This window comes from Chiloscyllium punctatum, chromosome 3, assembly GCF_047496795.1.
Source record: "Chiloscyllium punctatum isolate Juve2018m chromosome 3, sChiPun1.3, whole genome shotgun sequence".
Lineage (NCBI taxonomy): Eukaryota > Metazoa > Chordata > Chondrichthyes > Orectolobiformes > Hemiscylliidae > Chiloscyllium > Chiloscyllium punctatum.
Genome location: NC_092741.1, coordinates 107,970,613 through 107,991,334, shown reverse-complemented (window position 1 = coordinate 107,991,334; position 20,722 = coordinate 107,970,613). Strand labels below are relative to the sequence as shown.

Here is a 20,722-nt window from a genome sequence, read left to right as displayed (position 1 = left end):
CAGCAATGTTTACATCTATCTGACAGAAAAGTTGGCACTTTAAGTGTAAAACAAAAACAGAAAGTGATGGAGGAACTCAACCGATCTGGAAAGGAGAGGAAACAGAGTTAATGTTTCAAGTCCAGTGACCCTTCTTCAAAATCGTTCAGAACTAAAAGAAAAAGAGGAAAAATCTCTCTAATGTCCCAGTGAAAGTGTAACCTGCAGCCAACATCACTAAATCAGATAATCTGGTCTTTGTTGTGTTTTGTTTCTTAGATCTTGCTTTCTTTCACACATTTCAACAGTGACTCCATTGACTGCAAAGCACTGTGAAAGGTATTAAGTAAATGCAAGTCTCTTCTTCACTCTTAATGTTGGGTATATAGTTAAGCTCCTATCAGGAAAACTGGACAGAGTTCCAAAGATACCACACAAACTGCCACCAGAGAGATCCTCCAGGCACAGCAGAGAGACACAGAAGAATCCAGATTTACGTAAAGTTCCTCTACAAAGTACACAGGTCAGAATCCTGGTAGAATATGAATCCTGTGGCCAATTCCAGCTCCAGTTGTGTGATCTTCCCACTCTCTACCTGGTACCAATTGGAATTTCATGCATGAAGTTTATAATGCTCTTACTGGGGAAAAGCAAATTTCAGAAATATGATTCCAACCCTAAACATTTCATATGGTGATTTTGTATCTTAACAGCCTAGTGATAATGCTGTTCTAGACTGAGAAAATTAATATTACTGAAAAAGAGACACGGTGTTAAAATCTTTCATCTTGCACTCAGGATAGCTGCAAGAATAATATTATGGAGACAAAAAAACTGCAGATGCTGGAATACAAAGTAAACGGGCAGGAGGCTGGAAGAACACAGCAAGCCAGGCAGCATCAGGAGGTGGAGAAGTCAATATTTCTGGTGCAACCCTTCTTCAAGACTTGGGGTGGGTGCAGGAGGAGCTGCAGATAACATTGTAGAACATAGAACATAGAACAGTATAGCACAGTACAGGCCTTTTCAGCCCTCGATGTTGTGCTGACCTTTTATCCTACTCTAAGATCAAACTAACCTGTGTACCTTTCATTTTACTATCATCCATGTGCCAATCCAAGAGTCGCTTAAATATCCATAAAGTATCTGACTCTACTACCACTGCTGGCAGTGCATTCCACGCACCCACCACTCTCTGTGTAAAGAACCAACCTCTGATATCTCCCCTGAACCTTACTACGATCATATTAAAATTATGTCCCCTCGTGATAGCCATTTCTACCCTGGGAGGGAGTCTCTGGTTATCCACTCTATCTGTACCTCTCATTATCTTGTACACCTCTCTTAAGTCACCGATCATCCTTTGCTCCAGTGAGAAAAGCCCTAGCTCCCTCAAACTTTCTTCATAAGACATGCCCTCCAGTCCAGGCAGCATCCTGGTAAATTTCCCCTGCACCCTCTCAAACTCCCACATCCTTCCTATAATGAGGCGACCAGAACTGAACACAACATTCCAAGTGTGGTCTAACCAAGGCTTTAGAGAACTGCAGCACAACCTCACAGCTCTTAAACTCAATCCCCCTGCTAATGAAAGCCAGCACAGCATCTACCTTTTTAACAATCCTATCAACTTGAGTGATAACTTTGAGGGATCTATAGACGTGGCCCCCAAGATGCCTTTGTTCCTCCACACTGCCAAGAATCCTGCCTTTAACCCTGTAATCTGCATTCAAATTCAACTTTCCAAAATGAATCACGTCACACTTTTCCAGGTTGAACTCCGTCCGCCACTTCTCAGCCCAGTTCTGTATCCCGTGAATGTCCCACTGCAACCTACAGCAGCCCTCTACACTATCCACAGCTCCTCAGCTAACTTACCTTTCCACGTCCTCATTCAAGTCATTAATAAAGATTATAAAAGAGCAGAGTTCCAATGTCCTCTGTCCATGCTAATATACTACACTCTTGTCTTATTAAATAACCTTCTATGTGGTATACTTTGGAAATCCAAGTATATTACATTCACTGGTGCCAATTTATCCATCCTGCTTGTTGTCAACTCAAACAATTCTAGTCAATTTGTCAGGCATGATTCCCCCTTCAGGAAACCATGCTGACTCCGATTGATCATATTAAGCGTTTCTAAATGCTCTGCTGTTACATCCTTCATAATAGATGTTTAGCTAACTGGCCTACACTACCTGGTTTTATTGCTCGTTAAGGGTGTTACGTTGGCAGTTTGCCAATCCTCAGGGATTTTGTCAGAATCTAAGTATTCCTGAATGATTATGACCAGTGCTTCCATTATATCTGTTACTACTTCCTTTAAAATCTGAGGATGTAACCTGTCAAGTCAAGTCAGACCTTTTAGCCTGTAATCCTATTCGTTTCCATGGTACTTTTCCTATCGTGATAGTTACTGTGGTTATCTACTTCCTGTTCCTCTTGATAACCTTGATAATTTAATGCCTTTGGAATGGTCTTAATATCCTCGATTAAGAAGTCTGATGCATATCAATTATTCAACTCCTCTGCCATTCCCTGTTTCCACATTACTTTTATGCCAGTTTTATTATCTCAAAGGCCTATGTTTATTTTGACATTTCTTTCCCTTTTCATATATTTAAAGATGCTCTTACTGTCCATATTATATTATATACTAGTTTGGACTGAGTTTATTTTCTGACTTTTTGATTTTATTTATTATTTATTCATTATCTTTTTGTTACTTTTGAAAACTTTCCCAATTTTCTTGCTCACCACTAATCTTTGCTACATTTTGGGGTTTTTTGCTTTCATTTTGATCCTACCCTTAACTTCTTGGTTAACCATTGTAAGTTTATTCCCTTCCAAGAATCCTTCTTCCTCACTGTGATACATTTGTGACTACTTTCTGAGATGTCAGCCATTGTTCCTCCACCATCCTTTCTATTAAACCCCATTGCCTGTCCGATCCAGCCAGCTCAGCCTTTATCCCTGTACAATTACTCTTATTTAAGTTTATCACAGTTGTTTCTGACCCAAATTTCTCATTCTTAAACTCTTGCTAAATTCTACTATTGTTCTTTAGGGGGCCTCCTACTCTGAAGTAATTTATTAAACTTGCCAGTTTTGAATTTTTCCTCATGGCAACCTTTGACATTTTGATTTTCCCAATCTGCATGAAGATTAAAGTAACCAATGATTGGTGTATTGCCTTTTTTACATGTACTTATTTTCTCATAATTTATTCACTGACCTACAGAACAGCTACTCCAACATTTGGATTCTAAATCATTCAATCCGACATCCTTTCTTGTTATTGTACTTCTTCCATTTTATACTAATGAAGGTAACCCGCCAACCTTTGCTTCCCTCTGTTCTTTTGAAAAAGTCACATACCACTGAATATTTTATTCCCAATTTCAATCCTCTTCTTACAGCTATATGCTTATACACAATAATCTTAAATTGTGTTTTAAATTTATTTGGTCTGAATACAAAACTCATTTGTGAAAAGAAACGTTAATTTTGCTTTTATAGCACTTTTATCTGCTTTTTATCCTACTTGTTGTAGTTTTCTTATGTTTGTACTTTCTATCCTATCCTATCCCAATCTGGGATAATTATCAAAATGGTTGTCCTGCAATGCTGCCAAATCATTTTGCTTCGTAATCATATGTAACTCTCTCCCAAACTTTCTACCCTTAATTAGCTTAAAGGCCTCCCCACAACCCTAGTTATTCAATTCACCAGAACATTGGTCCTAGCACAGTTCAAGTGAAGCTCATTCCACCATAGCAGTTTCTTTCTACCCCAATACTGCTACCAGCACCCCACAAACTGAAACCCATTCCACCCAACATTGGTGGGGAATATGGGCATATATTATGGGTAGAAATTGTATCCATTAAGAGTTTCATCACATTGCTCACCTGATTCAATCACTCTGCATGGTTTTTGAGTTTTTTTTAAGTAATAGGATTTGAGTGTCATTGGCTGAGCCAGTATTTAATGCCCTTGCCTAGTTGTCCTTGAGAATGTGTCGGTGAGCTACCTTCTTGAATTGCTACAGTCGATGTAAAGTAGGTACACCCATAATGCTGTTAAGAAGGACACTCCAGGATTCTGACCAAGTGACACTAAAGGAACAATGGTATGTTTCCAAGTTAGGATGGTGAGAGGCCTAGCAGGGAGGTTGCAGGTGGTGCTGTTCCCACGTTTCTGCTGTTCCCACATTTCTGCTGCCCTTGTCTTTCTAGACAGAAGAAATTATGTATTTGGAAGGAGTTGTTCAAGGATTTTTGGTGAACTTCTGCAGAGCATCTTGTAGGTAATACACACTACTGCTACTGAGTATTGGCTGTGGAGGGGATGGATGTTTGTGGATGTGATGTCAAATCTAATGGCATCAAGCTTTTGAGTTTTATTGGTATTACACTCATCCAGGAAATTGGGGAATAATTTCATTACACACCTGGCTTCCATATGGTGGAAAATCTTTAGGAATCAGGAGGTGAGTTACCTGTTGTAGGATACCTAGTCTCTGATGTGTTCTTATAGTCACATGGATATATGTTAAGTTTCTGGTAAACTGTTATATGAATGCCACCCTTTGTGCTCAAAGTTTGTGCAAAGGTTTGTAGCTCGGGTGCTCGTTGTTGTGGTTCTGTTCGCCGAGCTGGGAATTTCTGGTGCAGACGTTTCGTCCCCTGTCTAGGTGACATCCTCAGTGCTTGGGAGCCTCCTGTGAAGCGCTTCTGTGATCTTTCCTCCGGCATTTGTAGTGGTTTGAATCTGCCGCTTCCGGTTAGTGGCAGTACTGAGGATGTTACCTAGACAGGGGATGAAACGTCTGCACCAGAAATTCCCAGCTCGGCGAACAGAACCACAACATCCTTTGTGCTGTTTGAAACAGCTACCATGTTAATTGCCTTTCGACCACTTGACACAGGTAGTGTCAATGTCAGGCTATTAGAAGATGATGATCAGCTTGTACATATCCCTATTCAAACAGCATAACCCTGTTTCACATTAAACTCCTGTTTCTGAAGCCTGCTTAAGCTGTGTGATCACTGATCCTTCAATGAAAGACATGGACAATTGTTTATTTTCGGAGGACTTATAGTGATAATGTCATTGTGTATACCAAGAACTCATGCTAATTATCTGGGGACATTGGTTCAAACCCCATCGCAGCAACCAATTAAGTCCAGGATTGAAAGCCCATCTCACAGTCATGTAAAACCAATCTGATTCACTCAAGTCCTTTAGGGAAGGAAATCTGTAGCCTTTACCCAGTCTGACATAGGACTTTCAACAACCCTTTGACAAGCCATTCAGTTGAAGGGTAACCGGAGATGTACAAGAAATGCTGGCCCTGTCAACGATGGCTGCACCCCATCACGGAATAAAGAGGCAATCAATTATCCTGTCTGCATAGTTCACTAGCATAGACTAAGTAAATATCCAGGCAATTGATTCTCTGACAATTGATTGGCTTCAGACTTCCTCCATGTTAGAAACATAAAATATGAAAGAGAGCTGGAGGCAGCGAAGTGATGTCTGACTCACCCGTCAGAGTGGCACTGCAGGCCTGTAATGAATAAAAAGCTGTTTTGTTTCAAAGCAGCTTGATACATTTCCTGAATTTCATTGAAATCTTTGAATTGTTGCTGGCAGATAACCTTTTGGGATGCAATCTCACAGCACCAATACGAAGGATTTGCATTTCACTGGCACTTTTTACAACCTGGCAAGGTTCAAAATTGCTTCATAACTAAGAAAGTGCTTCTAACTGCAGTAAAACAGGGTTCAGTTTATGCACAGCAAATTCCCACAAACAGCAATGAGATAATAGTCAAACATAGGTTTGGTGGATAATTGTTGACTAGGAAAATGTACAAAACTTCCTTGATCTTCTGTATCTAAATGAAAAGGTTTAATGCCTCATTCAGAAGCCAGCAGCTCTAGCAGCTCTCCCCCTTTACTGTGTTAAAGGTTTATTTTCTTCTTGTATGAGATGTAGGCATCACTGGCAAGGACAGCATTTGTTGCCATCCCCCATTGCCCTTGAAGTAGTTGGCTCTGTAGGACATTTAAAAGGGCAGTTAAGAGTTAACAACATTGCTGTGAGTGTAGAGTCACACATAGGCCAGACTGGGTAATGATGGCAGATTTCTTTCCCTTAAAAAGGACATTAGTAAATCAAAGAAGAATAATAACAATTGATGATAGTTACAGGGTTGCCAATGTACCAGCTGATGCTATTAAAGTCAAATTTCACCATCTGTTATGCTGGCATTCAAACTCTTATCTCCAGGTTTTAATCTAGGCCTCTGGATGACTAGGTAAAAACAATAACTGCAGATGCTGGAAACCAGATTCTGGATTTGTGGTGCTGGAAGAGGACAGCAGTTCAGGCAGCATCCAAGTAGCTTCAAAATCGATGTTTCGGGCAAAAGACCTTCATCAGGAATAAAGGCAGTGAGCCTGAAGCGTGGAGAGATAAGCTAGAGGAGGGTGGGGGTGGGGAGAAAGTAGCATAGAGTACAATGGGTGAGTGGGGGAGGGGATGAAGGTGATAGGTCAAGGAGGAGAGGGTGGAGTGGATAGGCGGAAAAGGAGATAGGCAGGTAGGACAAGTCCGGACAAGTCATGGAGACAGTTACTGAGCTGGAAGTTTAGAACTAGGGTGAGGTGGGGGAAGGGGAAATGAGGAAACTGTTGAAGTCCACATTGATGCCCTGGGGTTGAAGTGTTCCGAGGCAGAAGATGAGGCGTTCTTCCTCCAGGCGTCTGATGGTGAGGGAGCGGCGGTGAAGGAGGCCCAGGACCTCCATGTCCTCGGCAGAGTGGGAGGGGGAGTTGAAATGTTGGGCCACGGGGCGGTTTGGTTGATTGGTGCGGGTGTCCCGGAGATGTTCCCTAAAGCACTCTGCTAGGAGGCGCCCAGTCTCCCCAATGTAGAGGAGACCACATCGGGAGCAACGGATACATTAAATGATATTAGTGGATGTGCAAGTAAAACTTTGATGGATGTGGAAGGCTCCTTTAGGGCCTTGGATAGAAGTGAGGGAGGAGGTGTGGGCACAGGTTTTACAATTCCTGCGGTGGCAGGGGAAAGTGCCAGGATTGGAGGGTGGGTTGTTTGGGGGCGTGGACATGACTAGTCCAGTAACATTGCCACAATGCCCCTGGCAGTATTGGATCTTATGGTCAAGCCTCTGGAGTCAGGATTAAATCTATGAGCTCAGTTCGAAATGAGATTGGTATCTTTGAACAAGGCTGACATTGACTTGAAATAATAGAATTTCTACCCACCAGCTGGCCCTGCAAAAGTGTCAGTAACTTATACTGTCACTTTTTAGAAGTGGTGCTATAGACACACTGACCTTCAGTTCAAGGTGAACCTGCAATTTTGTTTTCAGGACAGTAAGGCCATTTATTGATTGAGAGGAGCTATACAATTGTAGTCAGTGTTCTTAATTTCACTTGGTACATTCCAGAATCCAGTCATATTCTTCATGGCCCTTAAGGCATGCAGGGTTCCTCAGGACCCCTGGGTCTGGCTCCCATCTGCTGGCTAAACGTCAGTATAATATGTAGGAGAAATACTAATTTCCCTCTCCTCCCTTTTTATTGTCTATTTATCTTTCCCTGTTTACTGTCCTCTTTCCACCCACTGGGATTATCCCAGACTTTTTTCTTTATATTTGGACTATTTAGTCTACAGCACTTGTCTAAACCCACAAAAGTATTAGCAGAGGCACTGGACAAGCTGAATGTAATGGTGGAACTCAGCAGGTCTGGCAGTATTGGTGGAAAGAAAGTAATGTTAACATTTTGCACCTTGAGACTCTTCATCAGAATGTCAGTATTTAGGAAAGGTATGCTGAAGACAAAATTGGGGAAAGCAGTGGGGGAATTGGAAAGGTGAGCGAATTGAGAGGTGGAGCCCAGAGTGAGAGAGAGAGAGATGAAATGGTAGGCAAACCTTGTTCATTGTCAGTATTCCACAGGGACTGTTCCCTCCAGAACACTCAAGCCACTGTTCCTCCATTTCCAACATCTCACACAGGCACGACACCTTCCCATGCAATCTTAGAAAGTATAATACCTACCCATTTACATCTTCCCTCCCCACCATCAAAGGTTCTAGATACAACTTCCAGAGGAAGAAGTAATTTATCTGTACTTCATTCAAGCTAGTTTATTGTATTCACTGTTCACAGTGTAGTCTGCTCGACAGTGGGGAGATGAAATACAGTCTGGTTGACCACTTTGCAAAACACCTACATTCTGTCCATAAAAATGACCCTGAGTTCCAGTTACCTTCCATAAGAAGGGGCATAGTAACCATTTGTTCACTCAAAGGAAAGTTGGAATCCCTCACCAGCTTTCCCCCATCACACACAAAAGCTCTTGAGAACGGTCTGGGATTTCAGTTGAAGATTTCAGAATTGAAATTGTTAGACTTTTGTTGGGCAAGGGATGTTCAACATTTTCAGCTGTCCCTTCAATGTGAGGAGACATTGGTTTTCACTGTGGATCTTCATTTATTTGAACAGCCTGACTCTCAACTTGCAGATCTTTAGGCACATATGGTAGGGCCAATATTCCCTCCGAACTGCAAAGCCACACATCTGCTCCAAGAGTCCTGCACTCACTGATTGGCTTGCCAACGCATTGACTTCTGGTTGCAGAAGTCAATGCCAGTCATGGATTCCGAGCCTGCACTAAGAAAAGAAAAGAGAGTATTGGACACAATATCCCACAGGATAGTGGGGACTGGAGAGCAGGATTTGTTTCTTTTTCATTCTTTCTCCACCTCATCAACATTGTGACCAATAGAATGTTCAACTTGACAGATGACCTCCATTTTGAACAATTGGCAATTAATGTCAATGTTGCTGCAAGCATTGCCTTCTACAAACTACAACAGCAAGTGTCTAACAGCAAAGATCTCTGAAAGTCAACAAAGGTCCTGAATTACAGAGCAGTTGGATTCATCCTTTGAAGCATACTTGTGAATCTTTTATGCAAACACCCTAAAGCCATCACATCCTTCCAGAAGTGTAGTCTTGTGGGTTTGGAGTTACACACAGGTCAGACCAGGTAAGGATGGCAGATTTCCTACCCTAAAAGACATGAGTGAACTTGATATGTTTTTAACCACAATTGAAAGTGGTTGCATGGTTGCCAGTAGATCAGGTTTTTATCTTAAGCTTTTATTAAATTCAAATTTTATCATCTGCTATCATGGGATTTGAACTCATGTCCCTCGAACATTAATTGAGGTCCTGGATTGGTAGTCCAATGATGTTACCACAAACCACTGCCTCCCTAAGTTGATTTGCATCATCGTCTTCAGACTCCCACCTACCTTTAGTGGGGAGCCCCCAGCCTACTGTGCAAATACACATCAGTGAAATGGTGGGTGGGTTCAAAGAAAATCAAACCGTAACTTTGGTATTTTTGACTCTTACTTGTCTCTACGTCTCAGTCCTGTCTGCCTCAAGGCTGGCCTGGCATTTGTTAAAACTCTTCTCACTCTATCAGTATGATTCTTTTACTAAATTTGGAGTTAACGTCTTCCCTGTGGTTACAATCTAATCAAATTAGGTCCTCAGAATAGCAGTGATTGCATTTAGTGTACGTGTTTCTGAACTAATTACAATAAGGTAGGTTTAGAATATTGCTCCTAAATCTGGAAAGATTTGCTGTCATCCAGTTCACTTTCATGGGCAGATGCAACAAAACATAGCAGGTTTGGACTGTCAAATTGAGTCATAGGTTTGGGTCCCTGAACCGAGGCAATTGACTCTCCCCAAGGCTCAGGTATCTTAGCCCCACTCATGCTTGGGTTTTGCACAGTTGATCACATGCACAAAGTGTATTCCAGACTTGTATTTAATTAAGAGAAAGTGAGGGCTGCAGTTGCTGGAGATCAGAGTCAAGAGTGAGGTGCTGGAAAAGCACAGCAGGTCAGGAAGCATCCAAGGAGCAGGAGAATCAATATTTCAGGCATAAGCCCTTCATCAGGAATCAGGTCATTCCTGATAAAGGGCTTATGCCTGGAATGTCAATTCTCCTGCTCCTCAGATGCTGCCTGACATGCTGTGCTTTTCCAGCACCACACTCTTGACTTGTACTTAATTAACATTCATGTCATTCATAAAATAGCAGAAAATGGCCACTGAAGAAGGCAGGCATCCTACAATAAATTGATGCCATGAAATCCAACAATTTGAGAATTGAAAATTAATGATATGATTATTAAAGGGGAGAAACATCCTATTGGCTTTCATTTGGTTTTGCTAGTAGTCTGAAGTTATTAGGGTAGCAAAAAAAGAATCACATGTTGTCAACAAAGTAATGAACCTTACCATAAGATTTTGCAGAGGGATATAGACAGGTTAAGCAACTGGGCAAAAAGTTAACAGATGGAATATAAAGTGGGAAATGTGGAATTGTGAATTTTGGCAAGAAGAATAGAAGTGGACAGGCAGGAAGCTGGAAGAACACAGCAAGCCAGGCAGCATCAGGAAATGGAGAATCAACATTTTGAGTATAACCCTTCTTCAGGACACTTCTTCACCTATCCCCACTTCACCATCCTGTCCCCACCAAGCCCTCTATCTGCACCTCCACTGACACCTACCACCAGTCCTGAAGAATTAGTGTTCTTCTAGCATCCTGCCTATCTGCTTTGGATTCCAGCATCTGCAGGGGTTTTTTTGTCTCTAACACGGTGGCACAGTGGTTAGCACTGCTGCCTCACAGCGCCTGAGACCCGGGTTCAATTCCCGCCTCAGGCGACTGACTGTGTGGAGTTTGCACGTTCTCCCCGTGTCTGCGTGGGTTTCCTCCGGGTGCTCCGGTTTCCTCCCACAGTCCAAAGATGTGCAGGCCAGGTGAATTGGCCATGCTAAATTGCCCATAGTGTTAGGTAAGGGGTAAATGTAGATGTAGGGGTATGGGTGGGTTACGCTTCGGCGGGGCGGTGTGGACTTGTTGGGCCGAAGGGCCTGTTTCCACACTGTAAGTAATCTAAAAAAAAAAAAAAAAAAAAAAATAGAAGAGCTGTCTATTATGTTAATAGGGAAATGCTGCATAACACTGCACCACTGAGGGATTTGTGAGTCTTAGTGCATGTATCACAAAATATTAGAATGCAAGTTCAGCAGGTAATAAGGAAGACAAGGAAGGCTTTTATTTCAAAGGGAATGGAGTATAACCATAGGGAGGACTTGCTAAAACTAAACAAGGTACTAGTTAGACCATAGCTGGATTACCATGCACATTTTAGGTCCTCCTGTCTAAGAAAAGATATACTGGCATTGGAGGCAATCCAGAGAAGGTTCATCAGGCTGTTACCATGTATGGAGTGATTGTCTTATGAGGAGAGGTTGAGTAGATTTGGCTTGATCGCATTAGAGTATATGAGAATAACCTTAGTGACCGTGTGACATTATTGAAACACACAAAATTCTTAAAGGACTTGACAGAGGCAGATGCCGTGAGGTTGTTTCCCTTTGGGACAGACTAGGACCAGGCAACATAAAAGAGTAAGGGGTCACATGTTTAAGACAGAGATGAAGAGACATTTATTTCCTTAGAGGGCAGCAAATCTATGTAATTCCTTCCCACGGAGGGGTATTGAGGCTGAGTAATTGTATTCGAAGCTGAGATAGACTGATTTTTAATCAGTAATGGAATAAAGGATTACAGGAAAATGACAGAAAAGTAGAGTTGAGGATTATCAGATCAACCATGATCTCATTGATTGCTGGAATCCATTCGACTCCATGGACTGAATGGCCTCCTTCTGTTCTCATGCCTTATGGTCTCTTTGTATAGACTTATTTTACAGAGTTTAAAATCACACTAACAGCACTTCTATTTTTGATGTGAGATCTTTCACTTTTTCCTTGCCGAGGACCTCAATCCTGAAGTTGGTCAGAACAGAGGTTCAGTCAGCTAAAACAGTGAAAAAGAATGGGGATGGGGTTGCAGTGCCATTTTAAGTCAGCACTTTATTGACTGGACCACAGTTCAGTACACAGTGCATTTGCTAGACAACAATTAGCATCAAATTCTGGCATGCAAGGAACAAAGAGCCGTAAAATTCTCACGGATTTTTATTTATTTCTCAATTGGAAGTTTGGCCATTCCTGGAAATTCAGGAATCAGCCCTGTTCTTTGTGTCCCTGCCTGCGAAATATTGGTTGATTAAGCAAATACCTTGTAGTTTTTGATGGTATGAAGAGAAACAGAAGGGGATAGAGCAGGAACCTTATCGAAAACAATCACAGTAAAAACAAGCTTTCTACTGGAAAGGATCAGCTCTGTTATTCTGAACAACATCTGTTCCAGTCTTAGAGCATCCTTAATTCACATTGAGTCTTGAGATGCTTTGAACACTGCACTTGGACCCACCCCAGGAAAGTCTCCAATTCTTGCCCCATTTAATGCTCCTGTTCCTAGTCAGCCTCATATCTAACTCTTTCCCTGATACCTCTTCCACTTCTTCATCCAATTGAAGTACTTGCCTTACTGTGACCTATTCCGCATCTAATTCCCTCACTATTCCTTCCCAATGGCAGGGGAGATCGACCGATCATAATTAATTCTCTTACATTACAGTTTAAAGTAGATCAGACATTTTGTAATGTATAGGAAAAATTTCCCCTTTCACTCTATTTTTTCATTCACAGAATAGGTGCTATTGGTTGAGCCAGATTAGTTGCCCATCCCTAGTTACGTTTGAAAAGGAAGTGGTGAGCTGCTATCTTGAACCACTTCTGTCCATGTCATTTAGGTAGATCCACAATGTCCTTCGGGTGGAATTCCAGTATTTTGGCCCAGCAATAGTGAAGGAATGGTGATATATCTCCAACTCAGGATGGTGAATGGCTTGGAGGTGACCCAGCAGGCGATGGTATTTCCATGTCACTGCTGCCCTTTTCCTTCCAGGTGGTTGAGACTGCAGGTTTGAAAGTTGCTGTCAAAGGAGGTTTGACCAGTTATTGCATGCATCCTTTTTGATAATTAGATTATACTTTAATCTCTGTTTTTGTTCCGTGGATCATTTTTGCAATAATTTCAACTGAAATGTATTTTAATTTGGTTATGTTATTGTTTAAATATTGAACTATTTTGTGTTATTTGGAAATCATGCAGAATTCCTGAAATAAGTCTTTAAATAACCTTAATGATAATTGAGGATAGCAATAATGGGCAGATACTCAAACTGGTAGGATTTAATTGGTGCTTTCTTGTGTTGGGGCCTCAACTACTCTCTGTTTTTATTTAGCAACCTAGATCATGAGGTAAAAAATCGCATACTCAGCCAATGATCAATTATTAAAGTTAAATCAGAAATGAATTGACTTACGTTAACCAAAGTTATGAAGGATTATTAGGCAGAGGTGGTAATATGGAGTTATGTCACAAATAGGCCAAGATTTCAATGAACGTTAAAATAGACCTGAAGAACAAAATGGCTTCCTACCATTCCTGTGTTGCTGTTTGCAACATAGTGAGCAGATACAAGAATAATTTTCATTTAGAGAGTGCCTTTAACTTTCCAGATGTGCTAAGGTTTTCCAGTAAAACATTGAACAACTGACACTTAAGCCACCTAAAAATATGTGGAGACCATTGACCTCGACCTTCCTTAAAGTGAGAGGCCTTAAGAAGTGCATTTGAGAATGAGACAGAAGAGATTTAGGGAGGGCATTACAGAGTTTTGGGTCCATGCAATTGAGGTTATGGCTGCCAGTGGTGGAACAATGTAATTTGGGGATGCGTAAGAAATCTCACGAAGCCAAAAGGCAGAGTCTAATGAATTTTTCATGGTTGAAATTTCTCAGATGTGATCTGAATGCTACGCTGAAGCAGCATTGAATGATTCTTTGCAGTGAGAGTTTATACTGTCAGAGAGCATAGGAGCAATTACTTTGTATGACCCAGATATGGACAAGTGCCACTTCATTCTTATCTCTGATGTCTAGGAGTCCTTGATAGCCAGCAGTTTGAGTGCCTACTGTCATAAACATTGGCAAAACTCTGATGCCCAACTCCAAGCCCCATTCACCCATCACTGAAGAGAGGTTCCCAGTCTGGTAATTCCTTGACTTAAAATTCTTTCTTTGCTTTCAAATCCCTCAATGGCCTGGTCTCATCCTTTCTCTAATCTGGTGCAACAAAGCTCCAAGGAATGTACACTCTGCTAATTCTGCCCTCTTGAACATTGCCAATTTTATCGGCCTTTCATTGGTGGTGGTGCTTTCAACAAACTGGGTTCATAAGCTCTGAAATTACCTCCAAAATCTCTGTCTCATTTGCAATCCTCCTTTAAGAGACTTAAAATCTACCTCTTTGCCAAAGATTGAGAAGGAAACACATCATATAAATGTGAAGCTGGTTTCAACAGGACTAATCAAGTAATGGAGTGCATGTCAAGGACATTTCATCTTAAGTTACTAAAGATGCATTTAGAATAGCACATGCAGTTTCAGACAGACACTTTCAAGATGACATTGATGAATTATGGTCAGTTCAGGGAAGATTGACAAGTGTGACAATGCAAGACCTTGAGCTCTAACTCTGAACGATAAATCTGTAAACTGAATATATCTTCACTTGTGAAAATGAGGTGGAGAGATACAGTTACAAATTCAGACCTGCCATGGATACCCTTTAAGGCACAGTCCTCGAAGAGATCTGAGCTTCTGACGTCTAAACTGCCCTGCATCTACTTCTATGACAACAATGGCCAGGAACACAGTTATAGTGTGCCCTTGTGATTTGATATCTGGGATTTAATTTCCTCAAGGGTGTCTCTTCAATTCATCTGATATCAGTCTGAGTAGACATTCAATTAGACAAGTCAATCAACAAGACCAACTTGCAATTATGCAATATCTGCCATCTAGTTTTATTTTATTCACTCATGGGATGCTGTTGCCCCTGGATGAGCCAGCGTTTATTGCTTGTAGTCTAGATTAAAGTGGTGCTGGAAAAGCACAGCAGGGCAGACAGCATCTGAGGAGTAGGAAAATTGACGTTTTGGACAAAAGCCTTTTATTGCTTGTAGCTAGCAACTTTGAAAACATAGCACTGAGCTGCCTTCACAAACTGCTGCAATCAATTTGGTATAAGTAGACCCCAATACCATTAGGGAGACAGTTCCAGGATTTTGATCTAGGACACTGAAGGAATGGCGATATATTTCAAAGTCAAGATGGTGAGTGACTTGGATGAGAACTTGCAGAAAGTAGTGTTCCCATGTATGTACTGTCCTTATCCTTCCAGATGGTAGTGCTCGGGAGTTTGCAAGGTGGTGTTGAAGAAGCCATGGTAAATTTAGGCAGCGTAAATGGCAAACATTGCTGCTATTAGGCATCAGTGATGGAGGGAATGGATGTTTATGGAGGTGCCAATCAAGTGGACTGTTTTGTCCTCAATGACGTTGAAGCTGCACTGGTCCAGGCAAGTGGGGAGTATTTGAGCACACTCCTGACTTGTGCTTTGTAGATGGTAGGCAGGCATTGGAGAGTGAGGAAGTAAGTTATACACCACAGTATTCCTAGCCTCTGACCTGCTCTTGTAGCCACTGTATTTACATGGCTAGTAAAACATTGGTTTATTTCACAGTTTGGTGAACACATAGGGTGTTGGCTATGAATTAACTCCATATTTAACTGAATTTGCACATATATATTAGTGAGTTAACCAAGAAGAAAGAACGTGCTATATTTCCCATCTCAGTGGGTCATCTTGCTTCTTTAAATGTTTCTGACTGGGCTTCCTCATAATCATTGCCACTTCAGTGCTTCTCAGCATTCTGATTCAAGAAAGCTCCCTGACTATCTGTGTTTTGCATGTTACATCTCTTGCTCACAGCCAGAAAGGAAATGAAAACCTTCCAACTCAGTGGGTGTGAGCTGTTCTCAATTGACAAGATTGTAACAAATTGATTATTTATAGTCGTTGGGGGACACAGCATTAACGCTAGTTCCTTGACAGCTCAACTCCCTGTTTTCTCAAGTCTTTGATTTTTGATTGCACAAAGCCTTCAAGATCCCATAGTTAAAGATAATTCTTTTCTTCACATTCTTTTTGTCGTGGAATGGACAAAGATACTTCTTGAAACATAACTGGGATCCTGGCTCAAGCCTTTATCTTGCTACAAAACATAGATAATGTAGGTGCAAGCAGGAATCTAAGACTACTAGGGAGTGCATTCAAAATTAGTTAGTCTCAAATAACAATAGAAATTATAAGAAGCATTAGTTTCACATTGACATAATCAATCTATTTAATGGAGTCCGCATAAAACTAGTGATTACTGAGGAAGAATATGCTAAGGCGAACAATTAAAAATTATAAAAGCTGATTTTCAATACTGAATAAAGTATAGTTGTTCCAGTAATTTCTTGTTTTGGAGTTGCTGGTGTTGGACGGGGGTTTGCAAAGTTAAATATCACACAACGCCAGGTTATAGTCTAACAGGTTTAATTGAAAGCACTAGCTTTTGGAGCGCTGCTCCTTCATCAGGTGGTTGTCACTAAGCGCTCCGAAAGCTCGTGCTTCCAATTAAACCTGTTGGACTATAACCTGGTGTTGTGTGATTTTTAGCTCAGTAATTTCTTAGCATTGATTTTGCAGTCATGGGTGATGCTAACTGTTGACTGCACTTGAATTTGCCCAGAAACTTTTCATACAGATTTGCCCTAGGAATTGATGTCATTTGAAATCCACTGAACTGTGATGTCCTTTCTTCTTGTCCACGCTCCAAGGTGCAGGTGACCATGTTCTTCATCTACGTCTTTAGTCGGCTTTCAGTACGTACATATCAAGATCTATCTACACCCAGATAGCTGCTAATATAATAAAAGATTGTTGAGGTTTGAACACTTGTTGACTCTCAATTTCCCCTGTCTGCATTTTCTTTCTGCTTCCAATTGCGCACTTGCTTTCAAAGGAGGCTGTACTGTATTTTTATTTAGTTATGCCTGGTGCAGCGACCTGAACTTCTCCCAGGATTCAAAACTGATATCAGAGCTCTTCAGTGGAAGTATTCAGAGTGTTCCTCTATGGGTGATCTGGTACCTGTGTGAGCCTGCTTGTCTCTTCCGCTAATCAGTTTGAAAGAACCTCACTGAACTATGCAGAATCTGAACCAGACAGAGTCTATCTGAGTACAGTTAGCCCTTCTATAACATGATGGTTGCGTTCTTGTGCAACACCGTGTTGTAGAAATGTCGCGCGTTAGAAACAATGCTTGAAGTGTTGATGCTGTCATCTTGTTGCAGGCAAAACACGTTTTAAAAGTCCGCGCTGTAGAAACAGGAACCTCAATTCATCAGTCACATTACAATGAATTTGCATTGACGAAACGCGTTTTATAACAGAACAACCTATATTTAAATCATGTCCAGAAGGAAAAATAAAGATTAGGAAAGAAGTGTAGGAATAAGAGAGGGATTTAAAAGAATTAGGAAAAATAATGTTTGTTGTTAAATGTCGACCTCTAATTTTTGGAATCATTTAAAATAAATAAAATTTGATGAAATGTGACTCCACACTTGGAAAATTAAATTTTAGTGTCAGTGAGGTTGCTTAACAGGCATTAAGACTTATAACACTGTCAAAAATATTGTCACCTACATCAGACTAGACATGTAAGGTTAGCAACCTAAGAAGCTTTTATAATATGGATTTGCTACCGCATAGGATAACTGAAGTGAATAACAATGATATATTTAAGTGGAAGTTGCTTAAAGACATGAGGGACAAAGGGAAAAGAAGAACATACTGATAAGGTTTGATGAATAAAATTGAGAGTAATATCACCACTGGGTAAACCAATCGGGTCAAATGGTCTGAATCTATATTGTTCATTCTATGTAATTGGTCCTTGAAGATCAGGTTAGTGGCCCAGGTTGAATCACCATCTGAGTTTTTTCTTATGTTGATCCCCTCTTGGGAAACATCCTTCCCACACTATCTCGAGGTAGCTCCCCTTAAGGCCTGACTCACATTACTAATGCACCCAATGGAGAGATGGGGACATAGATTCATCTCCTCTGAGACTGCAAAGCAGCAGCAATTATTTATTTCTTAATGTTGTTGAAGCTATTAATAGCTCCAGTAATTTGACCATCTGCTCTCCATTGTGTAAAAGGGCAATGTATGTTTTGTTCAACAATATAATCCCAGCTGCTTCAGAATGAGTGTCACAGTGCAGTGCTTGAGGCCATTACATTACTTTTCAAATTGCCCTGCTTAGATACTTGCACTGCACTTGAAAATAGTGTGATCATTATTTTGCTTGAGAGAGAAATTTTCATATCATTCATATTTTAACAATAAAGAGTCTACAGATTTTTCTATTAACTACAACTATTGCTGAACAAATTGAATATTAATGTGTCCATGTAGAAGTTATGGAAAGAATGAATTCTCATTTTACAATGAAAGCATTCCAGCTATGTATAGGATATGATCTTTTTGTTTAAACTTAATTTCAATGGAGATGGCCAATAATGGATTCTATCGTGATTTGTTTATCCACTCTGCAAGTTTGTGCACAAGTGGGTGAGAGCAAAAATCCTCTAAATTTATTATTTTGTAGATTGCCTACCAATTGCTCCTTGCAAAACAAGAGAAGAGGCTACTTTGAAAAAAAGAATAAATTGGAATTTCTGAAACACTGTATAATATCAGTCAGAATTTTGTTAAAAGTATAGTCTCCTTTGCTATATAGATGAATGTAGAACTCATTTTGTGCAAGATTTCAACTTTTGTCTTTGCCCCCCATGCCCAGCCTAATCTTGACCCACACTTCCCAGTGTTCCTCTCACCCCAATCCTGTCTTCCTCTCTCAACTTGCCATCCTTTTGCACTCTATCCCCACACCCTAATTTCTAGATCCCAACTTTGGACAATCGCTGGTCAACAATTGTTCCACCATCAGCTCCCATTCCATTGCCCCTTATTCCATGTCAGTTGCCCTTTTTCCAGATTCCCGATTCCAGATTCATTCACCAGGTGGACTCATCTCAGTCCTCTCGAGATGAGGTGTGGAGGTGGAAGTCCATGTCCCAGTTCAGGAGGCCCCAGAGAGGATTTGGCAATTGACATTGAGTTTCATCTCCCAATCACGCCAGGCTGTCTCTGTGCTGTCATTTATCTAAGTCTTCAGTTAAATATGGAAGAGTCAGAAACACTGAGTTCAGTCTTTTCATTTCTTTCACAGAGTGTGGCTATTGTCAATCTCCTAATTGCCGGGCAATTAGGAATTAATCACATTGCTGCTGATCTGGACTTACAAGGAGGCAATGCTAGGTCATGACAGCAGACTTGATACCTTCAAGGAGATTTGTGTGCTGTGTTGGTTTTACAAAGATCAATGATTGTCACTGAGAATGTTCCAAATTTATTAATTGATTTATTACTTAATGTCACCAGCTGCCAGGATGTGACCTGAACCCATATCCCCAGACTATTAGCCTCAGCCGCTAAATTACTAGTCCAGAAATATAACCACTGCACCATTTTCATCTCACATTCCCAATTTACTTCATACCCTTGTCACTGACACCATATTCTCTGCTGGTTTCAGTCTCAGGCTGAAACTGACTGTTTGTAACTCATGTTCCATACAGTTCCAAGCTAGGATTCTAACACTTCAACCTCCCTGTGCAAGTTGAATAAGCTCAAGGTATAACTACTGTTCTTCAAATAGTGTTGTGGTTTATTCCACATGAAGCAAGCAATACAGTAAAATCTGTGAACGGCACATGCTAGTCTGATTACTCTTGTATACTTAAAAATGGAGATCTAGTAAATTCATTTCCAAATAGTATTGGGATTTTAAAACTAGTTTTATCTTTGGAAACGCTTCAATTTCTCAACCCATTTGAATCATGGCACCTCTTTCAATACTCAGAGTTTAGATTCTTCAGGGTGAATGGAGGATGATCCAAAGTTGGAACTGCAATAAGCCAGATGTGTTGGGTAGATGATACAAGTCACCCTTCTGTTAGGTGAGTCTTTAACAATTTGCAGTAGCTAGAGACACTGGGTACAGCAAAAGGCATGTTCCTACAGTGATTGGAGCCAGGTGGATCTTGTTGACTATGAGATCCTTGACTGGGGTTGTTAGTCTGGGCCAATCAGGAAAGCCCTGGTTGACTAGGGATCAACAGGAGAAGATTTAGTATCTCCTAAAAGGAAAAAAACAAACTATAAACAGGAGGTTTAGAATCTCGGGGACTGACTCCAAGCTGGCTGACAACAGCCAGTGTACTGTGGGGAAAATTTTATTTTGACTGGAGACATTCCCTACTGTTTTTGTTTTTGTCTTGTTTCTTTGGGCTGTGTTCAGCTGCACTCGCAACCACTACCATCACCCCCATTACTGCTGCTGTTCTGGCTGCTGCCTGGGCCCAGGTTCCACTGTTATTAGATCTACCTACAGTGTAGAAATGGGCCCTTTGGCCCAACAAGTCCATGCAAAACCCTCCGAAGAATAGACCACCCAGTCCCATTTCCCTCACACTACTGCACCTAACACTATGGGCAATTTAGCATGGCCAATTCACCTGACCTGCACATCTTTGGACTGTGGGAGGAAACTGGAGCACCTGGAGGAAACCCACGCAGACACGGGGAGAATGTGCAAACTCCACACAGACAGTCACCTGAGGCTGGAATCGAACCTAGGTCCCAGAGTGTCAACAAGGACAAA

The 20,722-nt window shown here is 41.1% G+C and overlaps 1 protein-coding gene across 18 annotated transcripts in view; it reads left to right on the top strand.

The window, feature by feature from the left end:
* adgrb3 (adhesion G protein-coupled receptor B3) overlaps positions 1 to 20,722 on the top strand; it is an 838,641-nt gene that overhangs the window by 564,893 nt on the left and 253,026 nt on the right. The window lies entirely within an intron of this gene.